Source organism: Oncorhynchus nerka, linkage group LG20, assembly GCF_034236695.1.
Source record: "Oncorhynchus nerka isolate Pitt River linkage group LG20, Oner_Uvic_2.0, whole genome shotgun sequence".
NCBI lineage: Eukaryota > Metazoa > Chordata > Actinopteri > Salmoniformes > Salmonidae > Oncorhynchus > Oncorhynchus nerka.
In genome coordinates this window covers 51,529,434-51,549,335 of record NC_088415.1, presented here as the reverse complement: position 1 = coordinate 51,549,335, position 19,902 = coordinate 51,529,434, and positions in this window count along the sequence as shown.

Genomic DNA, 19,902 nt, shown 5'->3' with positions numbered 1-19,902 from the left:
AACCTTCTCAAATAGTATTTGAGTACCCCTGCTTCAGACTATTGATATGCAGCCATATGTATGTGTGTTCCTAAGCATCCCACTTTATCATTACACTATACACTCAAAGAGCTGGATCTTATCTTCAGTCTTCTGTGATAAGTACAGTTGAAGTCGGAAGTTTACATACACCATAGCCAAATACATTTAAACTCAGTTTTTCACAATTCCTGACATTTAATCCTAGTAAAAAGACCCTGTCTTAGGTCAGTTAGGATCACAAATTTATTTTAAGAATGTGAAATGTCATAATAATAGTAGAGAGAATGATTTATTTCAGCTTTTATTTCTTTCATCACATTCCCAGTGGGTCAGAAGTTTACATACACTCAATTAGTATTTGGTAGCATTGCCTTTAAATTGTTTAACTTGGGTTAAACGTTCTGGGTAGCCTTCCACAAGCTTCCCACAATAAGTTGGGTGAATTTTGGCCCATTCCTCCTGACAGAGCTGGTGTAACTGAGTCAGGTTTGTAGGCCTCCTTGCTCGCACACGCTTTTTCAGTTCTGCCCACAAATTTTCTACGGGTTTGAGGTCAGAGCTCTGTGATGGCCTCTCCAATAACTTGACTTTGTTGTCCTTAAGCCATTTTGCCACAACTTTGGAAGTATGCTTAGGATCATTGTCCATTTGGAAGACCCATTTGCACCAAGCTTTAACTTCCTGACTGATGTCTTGAGATGTTGCTTCAATATATCCACATAATTTTCCTACCTTATGATGCCATCTATTTTGTGAAGTGCACCAGCCCCTCCTGCAGCAAAGCACCCCCACAACATGATGCTGCCACCACCGTGCTTCACGGTTGGGATGGTGTTCTTCGGCTTGCATGCATCCCCCTCTATCCTCCAAATATAATGATGGTCATTATGGCCAAACAGTTCTATTTTGTTTCATCAGACCAGAGGACATTTCTCCAAAAAGTATGATCTTTGTCCCCATGTGCAGTTATAAACCATAGTGTGGCTTTTTTATGGTAGTTTTGGAGCAGTGCCTTCTTCCTTGCTGAGCGGCCTTTCAGGTTATGTCGATATAGGACTTGTTTTACTGTGGATATGGATACTTTTGTACCTGTTTCCTCCAGCATCTTCATAAGGTTCTTTGCTGTTGTTCTGGGATTGATTAGCACTTTTTGCACCAAAGTACATTAATCTCTAGGAGACAGAACGCGTCTCCTTCCTGAGCGGTATGACGGCTGCGTGGTCCCAAGGTGTTTATACTTGCGTACTATTGTTTTTACAGATGAACGTGGTACCTTCAGGTGTTTGGAAATTGCTCCCAAGGATGAACCAGACTTGTGGAGGTCTACAATTTTTTTTCTGAGGTCTTGGCTGATTTCCCTGTGATGTCAAGCAAAGAGGCACTGAGTTTGAAGGTAGGCCTTGAAATACATCCACAGGTACACCTCCAATTGACTCAAATTATGTCAATTAGCCTATCAGAAGCTTCTAAAGCCATGACATCATTTTCAGGAATTTTCCAAACTGTTTTAAAGCACAGTCAATTTAGTGTATGTAAACTTCTGACCCACTGGAATTGTGGTACAGTGACTTATAAATTAAATAATCTGTCTGTAAACAATTGTTGAAAAAATTACTTGTGTCATGCACAAAGGAGATGTCCTAACCAACTTACCAAAACTAAAGTTTTAATGACTCCAATCTAAGTGTATGTAAACTTCCGACTTCAACTGTATGTCTACCCCAATATAACATTCTGGCTGTGATGGAAGGAATGACTTGCTATATGCATTTCAGGCAAAAATAAATGAAAGTGATAGTGGATGATAATGAGTCAATGGTCACAGTTGAAACTTTATAGCGCTCCAAGCAATTGCTTTACTATATGCAACTATTACAGCAACATTACTTGCCCTTTTATGATTTTATTTGGATGCACGTGTGTGTGTGTGTGTGTGTGTGTGTGTGTGTGTGTGTGTGTGTGTGTGTGTGTGTGTGTGTGTGTGTGTGTGTGTGTGTGTGTGTGTAAGAGTGTAAGAGTGTAAGAGTGTGTGTAAGAGTGTAAGAGTGTGTGTAAGAGTGTGTGAGAGTGTCTGTGTCTGTGCCTGTGTTTTTGTGTGTGCGTCCCAGTCCCGAAACAACCCCTATAAGCCCTAGCTCCTAGCACTTCCCTCCAGGCACTTCTGTTTTGGAGGTTTGATTGTCCAAGCCTTTTTTCAGATGTCTTTGATAATATTGTGGATAATCATGCTTCCTTCAAAAACGAAAGGTTAAAGGTATATTGAATGCCTGGTACACTCCAGAGTTGTCATAAATCATTCATACAAGAGATTAGGTCAAGGCCAGAAAAACAGGCTTAGGACCGGACTGGCATGTTTTTAAGCAATTGAGGATTCGTTGTGTAAGACAAATCAGAAAGGCTAAATCTGATTATTATGTAACCGCTCTTTCGGTTTGTAATGCGAACCCGGCTAAATTCTGGAAAACTGTTAAATCCCCAAAGGGTTCTACTTCCTCCTCTCTGCCACAACAAATGAATTCAGACACTGGCCTCATAACGGGGAAAATTTCGATCATTGATACATTTAATCAGCATTTTATTTCAGCGGGCTATCTCTTTGAAATAACTTCTATGCCAATTCACAATGATATTGGGCCAGGTGCTGATAGGGGAAAACGGCTGAATGATAAGAGAAATTATAGTCAAAGCTTTTCTTTAAGGCTATTTCCAGAAAAATAAGTCCTGGATGCTTTGCTAGCAATAGACAACAAGAAATCCACAGTTGGATACCAGTCTGCTTAAGTGTACAGTGCCCATCTTTTTTGGCCCACATTTTTTATGTAACTTTTTGTCAGGAAAAATGTAAAAAGTATAGAAATCGGATCTTGTGCTGGCACTCCATAAGGGTCTATATAGTTGTGATCGTAATCATTATCACCCCATTTCTTGCTTTTCTAGGCTAATATTCTTGAATTCTTAGTAAATGTACAACTTTGCTCTTTTTTTATCTTGACTGTAAACCAATCAGGGGTTTAGGTTTAGGCCTCCATATAGAACTATTAAAGCAACCACTTTAGTTGCTAATGAACTTCTCAGTGCTTAAGGCACTTAAAATAAATGTGCTGCTTTGTTTGTGGACCTGTCAAAAGCGTTTGATACTGTTGATCATGATATTTTATTGAATAAGTTGTTCTCAATAGGCCTGAGCTCTGACGCCTGTTCATGGATTCATGACTATCTTAGTGACAGAACATTTAACATTACATTTAAGTCATTTAGCAGACGCTCTTATCCAGAGCGACTTACAAATTGGTGCTTTCACCTTAAGAACACAGGCCATCGTAATTGATGGGGTTAAGTATGAATTTCTTGATGCACATAAAGGTGTACCACAGGGGTTGTTGATTTTGGGACCTGTTCTCTTCACTATTTATATCAACACCATTGGTCAATCAGTAAAAAAAAAAGAAATGTAATCTATTCTGAACAAAAATATAAACACAACATGTAAAGTGTTGGTCCCATGTTTAATGAGCTGAAATAAAAGATCCCAGAAACCTTCCATACGCACAAAAAAACACTCAAATGTTGTGCACACATTTGTTTAAATTCCTGTTAGTGAGCATTTCTCCTTTGCCAAGATAATCCATCCACCTGACAGGTGTGGCATATCAAGAAGCTGATTAAACAGCATGATCATTACACAGGTGCACCTTGTGCTGGGGGGGGGCAATAAAAGGCCACTCTAAAATGTGCAATTTTGTCACACAATCCAATGCCAAAGATGTCTCAAGTTTTGAGGGAGCATGAAACTGTTATGATGACTGCAGGAATGTCCACCAGAGCTGTTGCCAATTGAATGTCAATTTATCTAACATAAGCCACCTCCAACGTCGTTTTAGATAATTTGGCAGTGCGTCCAACCGGCCTCACAACCGCAGACCACATGTATGGCGTCGTGTGGGCGAGTGGTTTGCTGATGTTGGTTTGCTGAACAAAATTACATTTTATGGATGGTAGATACTGATGGGTTTGCTGATCCACGCCCTACTTTTTTTTAAGCTATCTGTGACCAACAGATGCATATCTGTATTCCCAGTCATGTGAAATCCATAGATTAGGGACCAATTTATTCATTTAAATTGACTGATGTCCTTATATGAACTGTAACTCAGTAAAATTGTTGCATGTAGCGTTTATATTTTTGTTCAGTATACACTACCATTCAAAGGTTTGGGGTCACTTAGAAATGTCCTTGTTTTTGAAAGAAAAGCACATTTTTTGTCCATTAAAATAACATCAAACTGATCAGAAATACAGTGTAGACATAATGTAAATGACTATTGTAGCTGGAAATGGCTGATTTTTAATAGAATATCTACATAGGCGTACAGAGGCCCATTATCAGCAACCATCACTCCTGTGTTCCAATGGCACGTTGTGTTAGCTAATCCAAGTGTATCATGTTAAAATGCTAATTGATCATTAGAAAACCATTTTGCAATTATTTTAGCACAGCTGAAAACTGTCATGCTGATTAAAGAAGCAATACAACTGGCCTTCTTTAGACTAGTCGAGTATCTGGAGCATCAGCATTTGTGGGTTCGATTACAGGCTCAAAATGGCCAGAAACAAAGCACTTTCTTCTGAAATATATATATACCCTTACTATGTCTATGCACACTAGGTAAGACCTAGGCGGACCATCCCCTGTATTCTGGTTAGTGTGCTAGTTACAGTTCAAATCAGAAGTTTACATACACTTAGGTTGGAGTCATTAAAACCCATTTTTCATCCACTCCACAAATTTCTTGTTAACAAACTATAGTTTTGGCAAGTCGGTTAGGACATCTACTTTGTGCATGACACCAGTCATTTTTCCAACAATTGTTTACAGACAGATTATTTAACTTATAATTCACACTATCACAATTCCAGTGGGTCAGAAGTTTACATACATTAAGTTGACTGTACCTTTAAACAGTTTGGAAAATTCTAGAAAATGATGTCATAGCTTTAGAAGCTTCTGATAGGCTAATTGACATCATTTGAATCAATTGGAGGTGTATCTGTGGATGTATTTCAAGGTATACCTTCAAACTCAGTGCCTCTTTGCGTGACATCATGGGAAAATCAAAAGAAATCAGCCAAGACCTCAGGGGATAAAAATTGTAGACCTCCACAAGTCTGGTTCATCCTTGGGAGCAATTTCCAAATGAATGAAGGTACCACGTTCATCTGTACAAACAATAGTATGCAAGTATAAACACCATGGGACCACGCAGCCGTCATACCGCTCAGGAAGGAGACGCGTTCTGTCTCCTATAGATGAACGTACTTTGGTGCGAAAAGTGCAAATCAATCCCAGAACAACAGCATAGCACCTTGTGAAGATGCTGGGGGAAACAGGTACAAAGGTATCTATATCCACATTAAAACGAGTCCTATATCGACATAACCTGAAAGGTCGCTCAGCAAGGAAGAAGCCTCTGCTCCAAAACCAAAAAAGAAAAAGCCAGGCTATGGTTTGCAACGGCACATGGGGACAAAGATCATTATTTTTGGAGAAATGTCCTCTGGTCTGATGAAACAAATATAGAACTGTTTGGCCATAATGACCAACGTTATGTTTGGAGGGAAAAGGCGGAGGCTTGCAGGCCGAAGAACACCATCTCAACCGTGAAGCACGGGAGTGGCAGCATCATGTTGTGGGGGTGCTTTGATGCAGGAGGGACTGGTGCACTTCACAAAATAGATAGCAAATGGGTCTTCCAAATGGACAATGACCCCAAGCATACTTTCAAAGTTGTGGCAACATGACTTAAGGACAACAAAGTCAAGGTATTGGAGTGGCCATCACAAAGCCGTGACTTCAATCCTATAGAACATTTGTGGGCAGAACTGAAAAAGTGTGTGCAAGCAAGGAGGCCTACAAACCTGGCTCAGTTACACCAGCTCTGTCAGGAGGAATGGGTCAAAATTCACCCAACTTATTGTGGGAAGCTTGTGGAAGGCTACCCAAATCATTTGACTCTAGTTAAACAATTTAAAGGCAATGCTACCTAATACTAATTGAGTGTTTTCAAACTTCTAACCCATTGGGAATGTGATGAAAGAAATAAAAGCATAAATAAATAATTCTCTCTACTATTATTCTGACATTTCACATTCTTAAAATAAAGTGGTGATCCTAACTGGCCTAAGACAGGGACTTTTTACTAGGGTTGAATGTCAGGAATTGTGAAACTGAGTTTAAATGTATTTGGCTGGCCTCCCGGGTGGCGCAGTGGTTAAGGGCGCTGTACTGCAGCGCCAGCTGTGCCACCAGAGACTCTGGGTTTGCGCCCAGGCTCGGACGTAACCGGCCGCGACCGGGAGGTCCGTGGGGTGACGCACAATTGGCCTAGTGTCGTCCGGGTTAGGGAGGGTTTGGCCAGTAGGGAAATCCTTGTCTCATCGCGCACCAGCGACTCCTGTGGCGGGCCGGGCGCAGTGCGCGCTAACCAAGGTTGCCAGGTGCACTGTGTTTCCTCCGACATATTGGTGTGGCTGGCTTCTGGGTTGGATGGTGCTGTGTTAAGAAGCAGTGCGGCTTGGTTGGGTTGTGTATCGGAGGACGCATGACTTTCAACCTTCGTCTCTCCCGAGCCCGTTGTAGCGATGAGACAAGATAGTAGCTACTAAACAATTGGATACCACGAAATTGGGGAGAAAAAGGGCTAAAATTAAAAATATATATATATATACAGTGGGGCAAAAAAGTATTTAGTCAGCCACCAATTGTGCAAGTTCTCCCACTTAAAAAGATGAGAGAGGCCTGTAATGGCTGTATCGTCACAGAAACAAGATACCATTCACTTTTAAATCAGTGCGATGGTTGATTTTTTTTAGGCTTGCCTGGGTGTCTGTCTGTTTCTGCTTTCTTGCCAACGTCTTATAGCAAGTGCACAAACAGATCTGGGACCAGGCTATATTTCCTCAATGAATGGCAGTTTCTGGGTAAAATTGAATTGGTTTATTTACAGTGGAGCAAAAAAGTATTTAATCAGCCACCAATTGTGCAAGTTCTCCCACTTAAAAAGATGAGAGAGGCCTGTAATTTTCATCATAGGTACACTTCAACTATGACAGACAAAATGAGAAAACAAAATCCAGAAAATCACATTGTAGGATTTTTAATGAATTTATTTGCAAATTATGGTGGAAAATAAGTATTTGGTCAATAACAAAAGTTTATCTCAATACTTTGTTATATACCCTTTGTTGGCAATGACAGAGGTCAAACATTTTCTGTAAGTCTTCACAAGGTTTTCACACACTGTTGCTGGTATTTTGGCCCATTCCTCCATGCAGATCTCCTCTAGAGCAGTGATGTTTTGGGGCTGTTGCTGGGCAACACGGACTTTCAACTCCCTCCAAAGATTTTCTATGGGGTTGAGATCTGGAGACTGGCTAGGCCACTCCAGGACCTTGAAATGCTTCTTACGATGCCACTCCATTGCCCGGGTGGTGTGTTTGGGATCATTGTCATGCCGAAAGACTCAGCCACGTTTCATCTTTAATGCCCTTGCTGATGGTAGGCTTTGTTACTTTGGTCCCAGCTCTCTGCAGGTCATTCACTAGGTCCCCCCGTGTGGTTCTGAGATTTTTGCTCACCGTTCTTGTGATCATTTTGACCCCACGGGGTGAGATCTTGCGTGGAGCCCCAGATCGAGGGAGATTATCAGTGGTCTTGTATGTCTTCCATTTCCTAATAATTGCTCCCACAGTTGATTTCTTCAAACCAAGCTGCTTACCTATTGCAGATTCAGTCTTCCCAGCCTGGTGCAGGTCTACAATTTTGTTCCTGGTGTCCTTTGACAGATCTTTTGTCTTGGCCATAGTGGAGTTTGGAGTGTGACTGTTTGAGGTTGTGGACAGGTGTCTTTTATACTGATAACAAGTTCAAACAGGTGCCATTAATACAGGTAACGAGTGGAGGACAGAGGAGCCTTTTAAAGAAGAAGTTACAGGTCTGTGAGAGCCAGAAATCTTGCTTGTTTGTAGGTGACCAAATACTTATTTTCCACCATAATTTGCAAATAAATTCATTAAAAATCCTACAATGTGATTTTCTGGATTTTTTTTTCTCATTTTGTCTGTCATAGTTGAAGTGTGCCTATGATGAAAATTACAGGCCTCTCTCATCTTTTGAAGTGGAGAACTTGCACAATTGGTTGCTGACTAAATCATTTTTTGCCCCACTGTATATTTGGCTAAGGTGTATGTAAACTTCCGACTTCAACTGTTGTGGGTAGGTAAGGTAGGAGAGGGGGCTCTTTAACTTGAACTTTCTTTGCTTTGGTTCCATCCAGCCCCTTTTCCCCAAATTACTGTGGGAAGGAAATAAATTCCCTGTAAACAGTCATATATTCTGCCTCTTGTCATCCTTACCTGCATCTACAGTCGCATACCTCTTTCACTCAACTTCGGTTCCATCCAGCCCCTTTTCCCCAAATTACTGTGGGAAGGAAATAAATTCCCTGTAAACAGTCATATATTCTGCCTCTTGTCATCCTTACCTGCATCTACAGTCGCATACCTCTTTCACTCCACCGGGAGTGTAGCAGGGTGTTGTGTTCCCTGTGTTCCCTGCGTAACATGGTGATATTATTTATCAAAGTGCAGCTGCTACTACTCTTAAACCTATGGATGCCATGGTTCCCATAATTTTGCTATAGTTGACAGTTTTGATACTCAACCCTGCATCCTGTATCAAACGGTTGGCCAGTAGATCTATACATTACTCCCTTTTTGTATAATGGGCCCTACTTCATAAAAGTGTGTCTTATCTAATTTAGCTGTTGAAGTATAGACACTGTTCACAGAATTGGTTAACTCTTGAGGTTCCTAGGTTCTCCACCGAGCTTGGTAAATCTGCTTTCAGCTTTAAAGCACCGTAGTGCTGGAACAAAATTCAAAATACATTTTATCTTGACGTTCTGGTGCCATTAGGGGCCATTTAAGCATTGATTGGGGTCTTATTTGTGAAGGAATGTAACTGTTTTTCTGGTTGATTTGTGATGTTTTATTTGTGCTTTCCATGACTGTGTATTTGTATTTTAATATGCAGTACCAGTCAAAAGTTTGGACACACCTACTCGTACCATTTTCTATTTTCTACATTGCAGAATAATCTAGGAGACATCAAAACTATGTAATAACACATATGGAATCGTGTACTAACCAAAAAAATAAAAAAATAAATCAATATATATATTGTATTTGAGATTCTTAAAGGTAGTCACACTACCTTGACAGCTTTGCACACTCTTGGCATTCTCTCATCCAGCTTCAATGAGGTAGTCACCTGGAATGCATTTCAATTAACAGGTGTGCCTTGTTAAGTTAATTTGTGGAATTTCTTTCCTTAATGCATTTGAGTGAATCAGTTGTGTTGTGACAAGATAGGGGTGGTATACAGAAGATAGCCCTATTTGGTAAAACACCAAGTCCATATTATGGCAAGAACAGCTCCAATAAGCAAAGAGAAATTACGGTCCATCATTACTTTAAGACATGGTCAATGGTAAGTCAATGCAGAAAATGTCAAGATCAAGTTTCTTCAAGTACAGTCACAGAAACCATCAAGCACTATGATGAAACTGGCTCTCATAAGGACCGCCACAGAAAAGGAAGACCCAGAGTTACCTCTGCTGCAGAGGATAAATTCATTAGAGTTACTAGCCTCAGAAATGGCATCCAAAATAAATGTTTCACAGAGTTCAAGTAACAGACACATCTCAACTGTTCAGAGGAGACCGCGTGAATCAGGCCTTCATGGTCAAATTGCTGCAAAGAAACCACTTCTAAAGGACACCAATAATAATAAGAGACTTCCTTGGGCCAAGGAACACAAGCAATGGACATCCAAATTTGAGATTTTTGGTTCCAACCGCCGTGTCTTTGTGAGACGCAAAGTAGGTGAACGGATTATCTCCGCATGTGTGGTTCCGACTGTGAAGCATGGAGGAGGAGGTGTGATGGTGTGGGGGCTCTTTGCTGGTGGAACTGTCTGTGATGTAATTAGAACTCAAGGCACACTTAACCAGCATGGCTACCACAGCATTCTGCAGCGATACGCCCTCCCATCTGGTTTGCGCTTAATGGGACTATCATTTGTTTTTCAACAGGACAATGACCCAACATACCTCCAGGATGTGTAAGGGCTATTTGACCAAGAAGGATAATGATGGACTGCTGCATCAGATGACCTGGCCTCCACAATCACCCAACCTCAACGCAATTGAAATGGTTTGGGATGAGTTGGACCGCAGAGTGAAGGAAAAGCAGCCAACAAGTGCTCAGCATATATGGGAACTCCTTCAAGACTGTTGGAAAAGCATTCCAGGTTACGCTGGTTGAGAGAGTTGTGCAAAGCTGTCATCAAGGCAAAGGGTGGCTACTTTGAAGAATCTCAAAAATAAAATATATTTTGATTTGTTTAACACCTTATTGCTTACTACATGATTCCATGTGTGTTTGTCATAGTTTTGATGTCTTCACTATTATTCCACAATGTAGAAAATAGCAACAAAAAAAAAACTTGAATGAGTAGGCGTGTGCAAACTTTTAACTTTTAGATTACTTGTTAGATATTTCTTCATGGTCGGAACTAGAAGCACAAGCATTTCGCTACACTCGCATTAACATCTGCTAACCATGTGTATGTGACAAATAAAATTTGATTTGGTACTGTGTGTATATATATGTAATTTTTTTATGTTTTAAAAAAAAAGTGGTGTGTGTATAATATGTATATTTATGTTGTATCATGCAGGGCACATTTGAAAAAGAGACCTAGGTCTCAATATGTCTTCCCTGTTAAAATAAAGGTTAAGTAAATAAATAATACTGATAAAAAGTCTTACCATCCCTATCAGAGGGTAAGAAGCTACCATAATACGTATCCTATCAAATCCTTTTATGTTTCTCAAATCAAATCAAAACCATTTTGATTTGTTACATGCGTCGAATACAAATACAACACTTTATGCATGATGGTGTTATAGCATTCACTTTTCACAGGTCGAAAATGTTTGTTTACTCCTTTGGGCTGTTGCTGTCATTCTCCATTTGTGGAATTTACAGTGCGGTTTCAGAATAAAAGTCCCACATTAAAAGTGACGCAAACGAATACAAATAGTGCAATCGTTCCATGTTTGAACTATATAATTATTAAAACAAGGTTGGAATGCTGTTGCATAATTTAAAGTCATATATAAGAATGAATTAGTTTGACAAGAAACAGAAAATAACTGTTGAAATTCCATTAGACTGCATATTGAACTCTATGGATTGTGCACCCATAAAATGGTGTATCAGCCTACTCAGTGACACCCACAGAACACAACTATGCAGAGTTTACACAAATATTAGTGTCATAGCTTTTACTACAGGACCTTACCGTGAAATGCTTACTTACAAGCCCTTAACCAACAATTTAGTTTTAAGAACAATAAGAGTTAAGAAAAAATATTTACAAATTAAAGTACAAAATTAAAGAACAACAATCAAAGAACTATGACAAGGCTATATACAGGGGTCCCAGGACTGAGTCAATGTGCGGGGGTACAGGTTAGTCGAGGTAATTGAGATTTTTGATTAGATTTGATTAGATGTTTGATTAGATGTTCAGCAGTCTTATGGCTTGGGGGTAGAAGCTGTTCAGATGCCTTTTGAACTTACACTTAGCACTCCGGTACCGCCTGCTGTGTGGTAGCAGAGAGAAGTCTATGACTAGGGTGGCTGGAGTCTTTGGCAATTTTTAGGGCCTTCCTCTGACACCGCCTGGTATAGAGATCCTGGATGGCAGGAAGCTTGGCCCCAGTAATGTACAGAGCTACCCTCTATAGGTCCTTGCGGTCAGCGGCCGAGCAGTTGCCATACCAGGCGATGATGCAACCAGTCAGGATGCTTTCGATGGTGTAGCTGTAGAACTTTTTGAGGATCTGAGGACCCATGCCAAATCTGTTCAATCTCCTGAGGGGGAATAGAAGTTGTCGTGCCCTCTTCACGACTGTCTTGGTTTGTTTGAACCATGATAGTTTGTTGGTGATGTGAACACCAAGGAACTTGAAGCTCTCAACCTGCTCCACTACAGCCCTGTCGATGAGAATGGGGGCGTGCTCGGCCCTCCTTTTCCTGTATTCCACAATCACCTCATTTGTGTCACTGGGCAGCTTGCGGCTGGGCTTTACTTTGTAGTCCGTAATAGTTTGCAAACCCTGCCACATCCAACGAGCGTCAGAGCCGGTTTAGTAGGATTCAATCTTAGTCCCTTATTTACGCTTTGCCTGTTTCTGTCTGCGGTCACAACTTGCAGACTTGTTTTCGAGTTGCTGTGCATTTTGTTGCCAACCTATTTTGCTACCTGACAACGTTACGGTTTTTACTTTTTAATTACCGTTTATATTTTTGTTTTTTTTCCCTCAACTTTTTCACTTCGGACGCTTTATCTGGACACGATTCGTCAGGACCTCCAACAGCCGAAGCTAAGTAGTAACATTAACATGATGCCTTCTAATTGCAGTTGCTGTACTCGCCTTACGGCGAGGATAGCTGTGCTACAAGCCCAGCTTCAGACGCAATCGTTAGGCAAGGGTAATTTCAGTGTAGGAAAAGATGAAACAGCGTCTGTTCCACCAGTAAGAACAGATAGTAGTATAAATCCCCTGGCACAGTCCCCGCAGCCGGACAACTTTCTCACGGTTTCTGGAAGGAAATGCTGTAGGAACGCTCAACCGCTGTCGCTCATTCAGCCGACAGAAACTTTCAACCGGTTTTCCCCATTAAGCAGCGAGTCGGAGTCAGAGGCCGAGTCTTCTCTGGTCTCTACTCCTCCCGTTATGGGGTCTGAGACGCGATAGAGATATTGTTATCCACGTCGGCACCAACGATGTTAGGATGAAACAGTCAGAGATGGAGTGGAGTGGTGGGATGGAGTTTAGGCCTGCCCTAATTAGCTAATAGAATTCCAAACAGCTAGTTTTCAGTTTCCACCTGCCCACTCAGACCACTCCCAGGCAATCCTAGAAAAAGGATTGCTTGAGAAATTGCTCTTTGCTAAGAAAGTTTTTATAGCTTCTGCGTGTAAATCAGCTGGAAAGATGTGTCGGCATCGAGTACTTGTCTCTGGCTCCCTCCCAGTTAGGGGGAGTGATGAGCTCTACAGCAGAAGAGTCTCACAACTCAATCGCTGGTTGAAAACTGTTTTCTGCCCCTCCCAAAAGATAGAATTTGTAGATAATTGGCCCTCTTTCTGGGACTCACCCACAAACAGGACCAAGCCTGACCTGCTGAGGAGTGACGGACTCCATCCTAGCTGGAGGGGTGCTCTCATCTTATCTACCAATATAGACAGGGCTCTAACTCCTCTAGCTCGACAATGAAATAGGGTGCAGGCCAGGCAGCAGGCTGTTAGCCAGCCTGCCAGCATAGTGGAGTCTGCCACTAGCACAGTCAGTGTAGTCAGCTCAGCTATCACCATTGAGACCGTGTCTGTGCCTCGACCTAGGTTGGGCAAAACTAAACATGGCGGTGTTCGCCTTAGCAATCTCACTAGGATAAAGACCACCTCCATTCCTGTCATTATTGAAAGAGATCATGATACCTCACATCTCAAAATAGGGCTACTTAATGTTAGATCCCTTACTTCAAAGGCAATTATAGTCAATGAACTAATCACTGATCATAATCTTGATGTGATTGGCCTGACTGAAACATGGCTTAAGCCTGATGAATTTACTGTGTTAAATGAGGCCTCACCTCCTGGCTACACTAGTGACCATATCCCCTGTGCATCCCGCAAAGGCGGAGGTGTTGCTAACATTTACGATAGCAAATTTCAATTTACAAAAAAAAAATGACGTTTTCGTCTTTTGAGCTTCTAGTCATGAAATCTATGCAGCCTACTCAATCACTTTTTATAGCTACTGTTTTACAGGCCTCCTGGGCCATATACAGCGTTCCTCACTGAGTTCCCTGAATTCCTATCGGACCTTGTAGTCATAGCAGATAATATTCTAATCTTTGGTGACTTTAATATTCACATGGAAAAGTCCACAGACCCACTCCAAAAGGCTTTCGGAGCCATCATCGACTCAGTGGGTTTTGTCCAACATGTCTCTGGACCCACTCACTGTCACAGTCATACGCTGGATCTAGTTTTGTCCCATGGAATAAATGTTATGGATCTTAATGTTTTTCCTCATAATCCTGGACTATCGGACCACCATTTTATTACGTTTGCAATTGCAACAAATAATCTGCTCAGACCCCAACCAAGGAACATCTAAAGTCGTGCTATAAATTCACAGACAACACAAAGATTCCTTGATGTCCTTCCAGATTCCCTCTGTCTACCCAAGGACGCCAGAGGACAAAAATCCGTTAACCACCTAACTGAGGATCTAAATTTAACCTTGCGCAATACCCTAGATGCAGTTGCACCCCATAAAAACTAAAAACATTTCTCATAAGAAACTAGCTCCCTGGTACACAGAAAATACCCGAGCTCTGAAGCAAGCTTCCAGAAAATTGGAACGGAAATGGCGCCACACCAAACTGGAAGTCTTCCGACTAGCTTGGAAAGACAGTACCGTGCAGTACCGAAGAGCCCTTACTGCTGCTCGATCATCCTATTTTTCTAACTTAATTGAGGAAAATAAGAACAATCCGAAATTCCTTTTTGATACTGTCGCAAAGCTAACTAAAAAGCAGCATTCCCCAAGAGAGGATGACTTTCACTTTAGCAGTGATAAATTCATGAACTTCTTTGAGGAAAATATTATGATTATTAGAAAGCAAATTACGGACTCATCTTTAAATCTGCGTATTCCTCAGTTGTCCTGAGTCTGCACAACTCTGCCAGGACCTAGGATCAAGAGAGATGCTCAAGTGTTTTAGTACTATATCTCTTGACACAATGATGAAAATAATCATGGCCTCTAAACCTTCAAGCTGCATACTGGACCCTATTCCAACTAAGCTACTGAAAGAGCTGCTTCCTGTGCTTGGCCCTCCTATGTTGAACATAATAAACGGCTCTCTATCCACCGGATGTGTACCAAACTCACTAAAAGTGGCAGTAATAAAGCCTCTCTTGAAAAAGCCAAACCTTGACCCAGAAAATATAAAAAACTATCGGCCTATATCGAATCTTCCATTCCTCTCAAAAATTTTAGAAAAGGCTGTTGCGCAGCAACTCACTGCCTTCCTGAAGACAAACAATGTATACAAAATGCTTCAGTCTGGTTTTAGACCCCATCATAGCACTGAGACGGCACTTGTGAAGGTGGTAAATGACATTTTAATGGCATCGGACCGAGGCTCTGCATCTGTCCTCGTGCTCCTAGACCTTGGTGCTGCTTTTGATACCATCGATCACCACATTCTTTTGAAGAGATTGGAAACCCAAATTGGTCTACACGGACAAGTTCTGGCCTGGCCTGGTTTAGATCTTATCTGTCGGAAAGATATCAGTTTGTCTCTGCGAATGGTTTGTCCTCTGACAAATCAACTGTAAATTTCGGTGTTCCTCAAGGTTCCGTTTTAGGACCACTATTGTTTTCACTATATATTTTACCTCTTGGGGATGTTATTCGAAAACATAATCTTAACTTTTACTGCTATGCGGATGACACACAGCTGTACATTTCAATGAAACATGGTGAAGCCCCAAAATTGCCCTTGCTAGAAGCATGTGTTTCAGACATAAGGAAGTGGATGGCTGCAAACGTTCTACTTTTAAACTCGGACAAAACAGAGATGCTTGTTCTAGGTCCCAAGAAACAAAGAGATCTTCTGTTGAATCTGACAATTAATCTTAATGGTTGTACAGTCGTAAATAAAACTGTGAAGGACCTCGGCGTTACTCTGGACCCTGATCTCTCTTTTGAAGAACATATCAAGACCATTTCAAGGACAGCTTTTTTCCATCTACGAAACATTGCAAAAATAGAAACTTTCTGTCCAAAAATGATGCAGAAAAATGAATCCATGCTTTTGTCACTTCTAGGTTAGACTACTGCAATGATCTACTTTCCGGCTACCCGGATAAAGCACTAAATAAACTTCAGTTAGTGCTAAATACGGCTGCTAGAATCCTGACTAGAACCAAAAAATTTGATCATATTACTCCAGTGCTAGCCTCTCTACACTTGGCTTCCTGTCAAAGCAAGGGCTGATTTCAAGGTTTTACTGCTAACCTACAAAGCATTACATGGGCTTGCTCCTACCTATCTCTCTGATTTGGTCCTGCCGTACATACCTACACGTACGCTACGGTCACAAGACGCAGGCCTCCTAATTGTCCCTAGAATTTCTAAGCAAACAGCTGGAGGAAGGGCTTTCTCCTATAGAGCTCCATTTTTATGGAACGGTCTGCCTACCCATGTCAGAGACGCAAACTCGGTCTCAACCTTTAAGTCTTTACTGAAGACTCATCTCTTCAGTGGGTCATATGGTTGAGTGTAGTCTGGCCCAGGAGTGGGGAGGTGAACGGAAAGGCTCTGGAGCAACGAACCGCCCTTGCTGTCTCTGCCTGGCCGGTTCCCCCCTTTCCACTGGGATTCTCTGCCTCTAACCCTATTACAGGGGCTGAGTCACTGGCTTACTGGGGCTCTCTCATGCCTTCCCTGGAAGGGGTGCGTCACCTGAGTGGGTTGATTCACTGATGTGGTCATCCTGTCTGGGTTGGCGCCCCCCCTTGGGTTGTGCCATGGCGGAGATCTTTGTGGGCTATACTCAGCCTTGTCTCAGGATGGTAAATTGGTGGTTGAAGATATCCCTCTAGTGGTGTGGGGGCTGTGCTTTGGCAAAGTGGGTGGGGTAATATCCTTCCTGTTTGGCCCTGTCCGGGGGTGTCCTCGGATGGGGCCACAGTGTCTCCTGACCCCTCCTGTCTCAGCCTCCAGTATTTATGCTGCAGTAGTTTGTGTCGGGGGGCTAGGGTCAGTTTGTTATATCTGGAGTACTTCTCCTGTCCTATTCGGTGTCCTGTGTGAATCTAAGTGTGCGTTCTCTCCTTCTCTCTTTCTTTCTCTCTCTCGGAGGACCTGAGCCCTAGGACCATGCCCCAGGACTACCTGACATGATGACTCCTTGCTGTCCCCAGTCCACCTGACTGTGCTGCTGCTCCAGTTTCAACTGTTCTGCCTTATTATTATTCAACCATGCTGGTCATTTATGAACATTTGAACATCTTGGCCATGTTCTGTTATAATCTCCACCCGGCACAGCCAGAAGAGGACTGGCCACCCCACATAGCCTGGTTCCTCTCTAGGTTTCTTCCTAGGTTTTGGCCTTTCTAGGGAGTTTTTCCTAGCCACCGTGCTTCTACACCTGCATTGCTTGCTGTTTGGGGTTTTAGGCTGGGTTTCTGTACAGCACTTTGAGATATCAGCTGATGTACGAAGGGCTATATAAATACATTTGAATTTGAATTTCTGTGTGTGCCAATCTTTATCAAGATTATGGAGGGTAGACCAATTTTATAATCTACCATGCAACATATTATTTTGGAGTGAGACAGATTGTGTTCCATTTATTAACTGGAAACTATGTGAATTGACAAAATATTTTTGGACTAATAGTGCCTCCGTGTGGATTAAGTCGCACCGCTCAAAGTACCCCTCACCGCAGCACACTGAACATGGCTGGTCGGCTGTGGGCGGAAGCTGCCTGATCCGGCCCCGCCCACCACAGGTTTTCATTGGTTGAGGTGCATTCGCATTCCATCCGACACAACGTAGCATGCATGGTGATACTTCAGCAGTCACTGCATCAAGTAACTGTGTTTTTCCCACTCAAGCTAACAATACAAATATTTGTTTTCTTATAAATGTTGGAGTTATTAATTTATGATGACTGTAAATACGTTTTATGCATGATGGTGTTATAGCATTCACTTTCCACACGTCGAAAATGTTTGTTCACTCCTTTGGGCTATGGTGTCACGAGTCCGACCGAGGGTGTTTCCCCTTCCCGGGCGGGTGGCGCTCGGCGGTCGTCATCACCGGCCTATTAGCTGCCACTGATTGTTTTTCCTCCCCCTCCTTGTATGTTTAGTGGTAGCACCTGTTCATGTCTAATTAGTTTGTCTTTATTAGACAGCCGGCCCGCCTGGTTGTTGTGCGGGATTATTTCATTGTAAACCTTCGGCTCTGTTGTAAGAGGTACGTGCTTAGTCGTGATTTTTTCCATTGTACTTTTTCCCCTGTGTTTGGGAACATTACTTTTGTGAGCACCCTGTGTTGCGTTGGTGCTAGTAAAGGACGCACAGCATTAAACTCTGTCTCCTGCATTTGACTCCACACCCACGACACCCGGAGCATTACATATGGTCACCGGTTGCTGTCATTCTCCATGTGTGGAATTTGCGGTGCGGTTTCAGAATAAAAGTCCCACATTAAAAGTGACACAAACGAAATCAAATAGTGCAATCGTTCCATGTTTGAACTATATAATTATTAAAACAAGGTTGGAATGTTGTTGCATAATTTAAAGTCATATATAAGAATTCATTAGTTTGACAAGAAACAGAAAATAACTGTTGAAATTCCATTAGACTGCATATTGAACTCTATGGATTGTGCACCCATAAAATGGTGTATCAGCCTACTCAGTGACACCCGCAGAACACAACTATGCAGAGTTTACACAAGTATTAGTGTCATATCTTTTACTGCATGACTCTGAAAACACTTTGAAATGAGCTACATATTTTAAACTTCAATTAATAGCCCAGGCGTTTATTTGCTTAAATAACTGAATACAACTTGCGCTTATTAGAGACAGGCTTCTATTTCCTTAATGTACACAGCTTTTGCTCATTTGCATAGTTAATTGTTTAATTCCAGAATTAATTTCCAGCATTTTAATCTATTTCTTCATTTCCTCCACTAATGTGTTATCATTTACACACTGTGCCCCGTTTATTTTGTCTTGGTATACCTCTATTTAAAAATAAAAAAATAATAATAATAAATAAAAAAATCCTTGACAGAATAATTATTCTCCTCTTTTCGGCTGTGCATTTATGACAGTTCTTACTTTCGCCACTAGTGGACGACGGCCGATTTCCGTGGGTCTGTACTCCCGAAGTGGTTGACAGTTCTTGTACATGTCAGTTAGTTAGGTGTTCCCAGCTGTTAGCAGCAAATGGCAGTTTCTTACTGGCGATGAAAACGGATGATTGCCATCATTTTTGTTGAGTCATTACTGAATTATTTAATGCAACAAATCAAACATTAAACCTTGTAAAGAATTAATGGTAATTCATGGTAACCTGGTAAACAATTCATTTAGACTCAGGAGGCTGAAAATATTTGGTATGGGCCCTCAGATCCTCGAAAACGTCTACAGCTGCACCATCGAGAGCATCTTGACTGGCTGCATCACCACCTGGTATGGCAATTACACTGTCCTTGACCGCAAAGCGCTACAAAGGGTGATGCCGACAGCCAAGAACATAACTGGGGTCGACCTCCCTGCTATTCAGGACCTCTATATCTATTTCAGAGGAATGCCCAAGAAATTGCCCAAGACTCCAGAAACCCAAGCAATAGACTGTTCACTCTATATAGCTCAATTATTGTGCATTTGATTTTATTCCTTGTGTTAGTTACTTTTGTATAGTATATATATATTTTTAGCTCTGTTGGGATGGGTTTGTAAACAAGCATTTCACAGTAACGTTTACACCAGTTTTATTTGGTGCATGTGATAAATAAAATGTGATTTTATTTGACTTGCTGTTTATTTGAAACAGGCCTTTATTTGCTGCAATGTGTGTCATTGCCCAGCTGAAAGGGACAGGCGGCTTTTGAGACAGCAGTTAATTGAAGTTTTAGGGTAAGTATG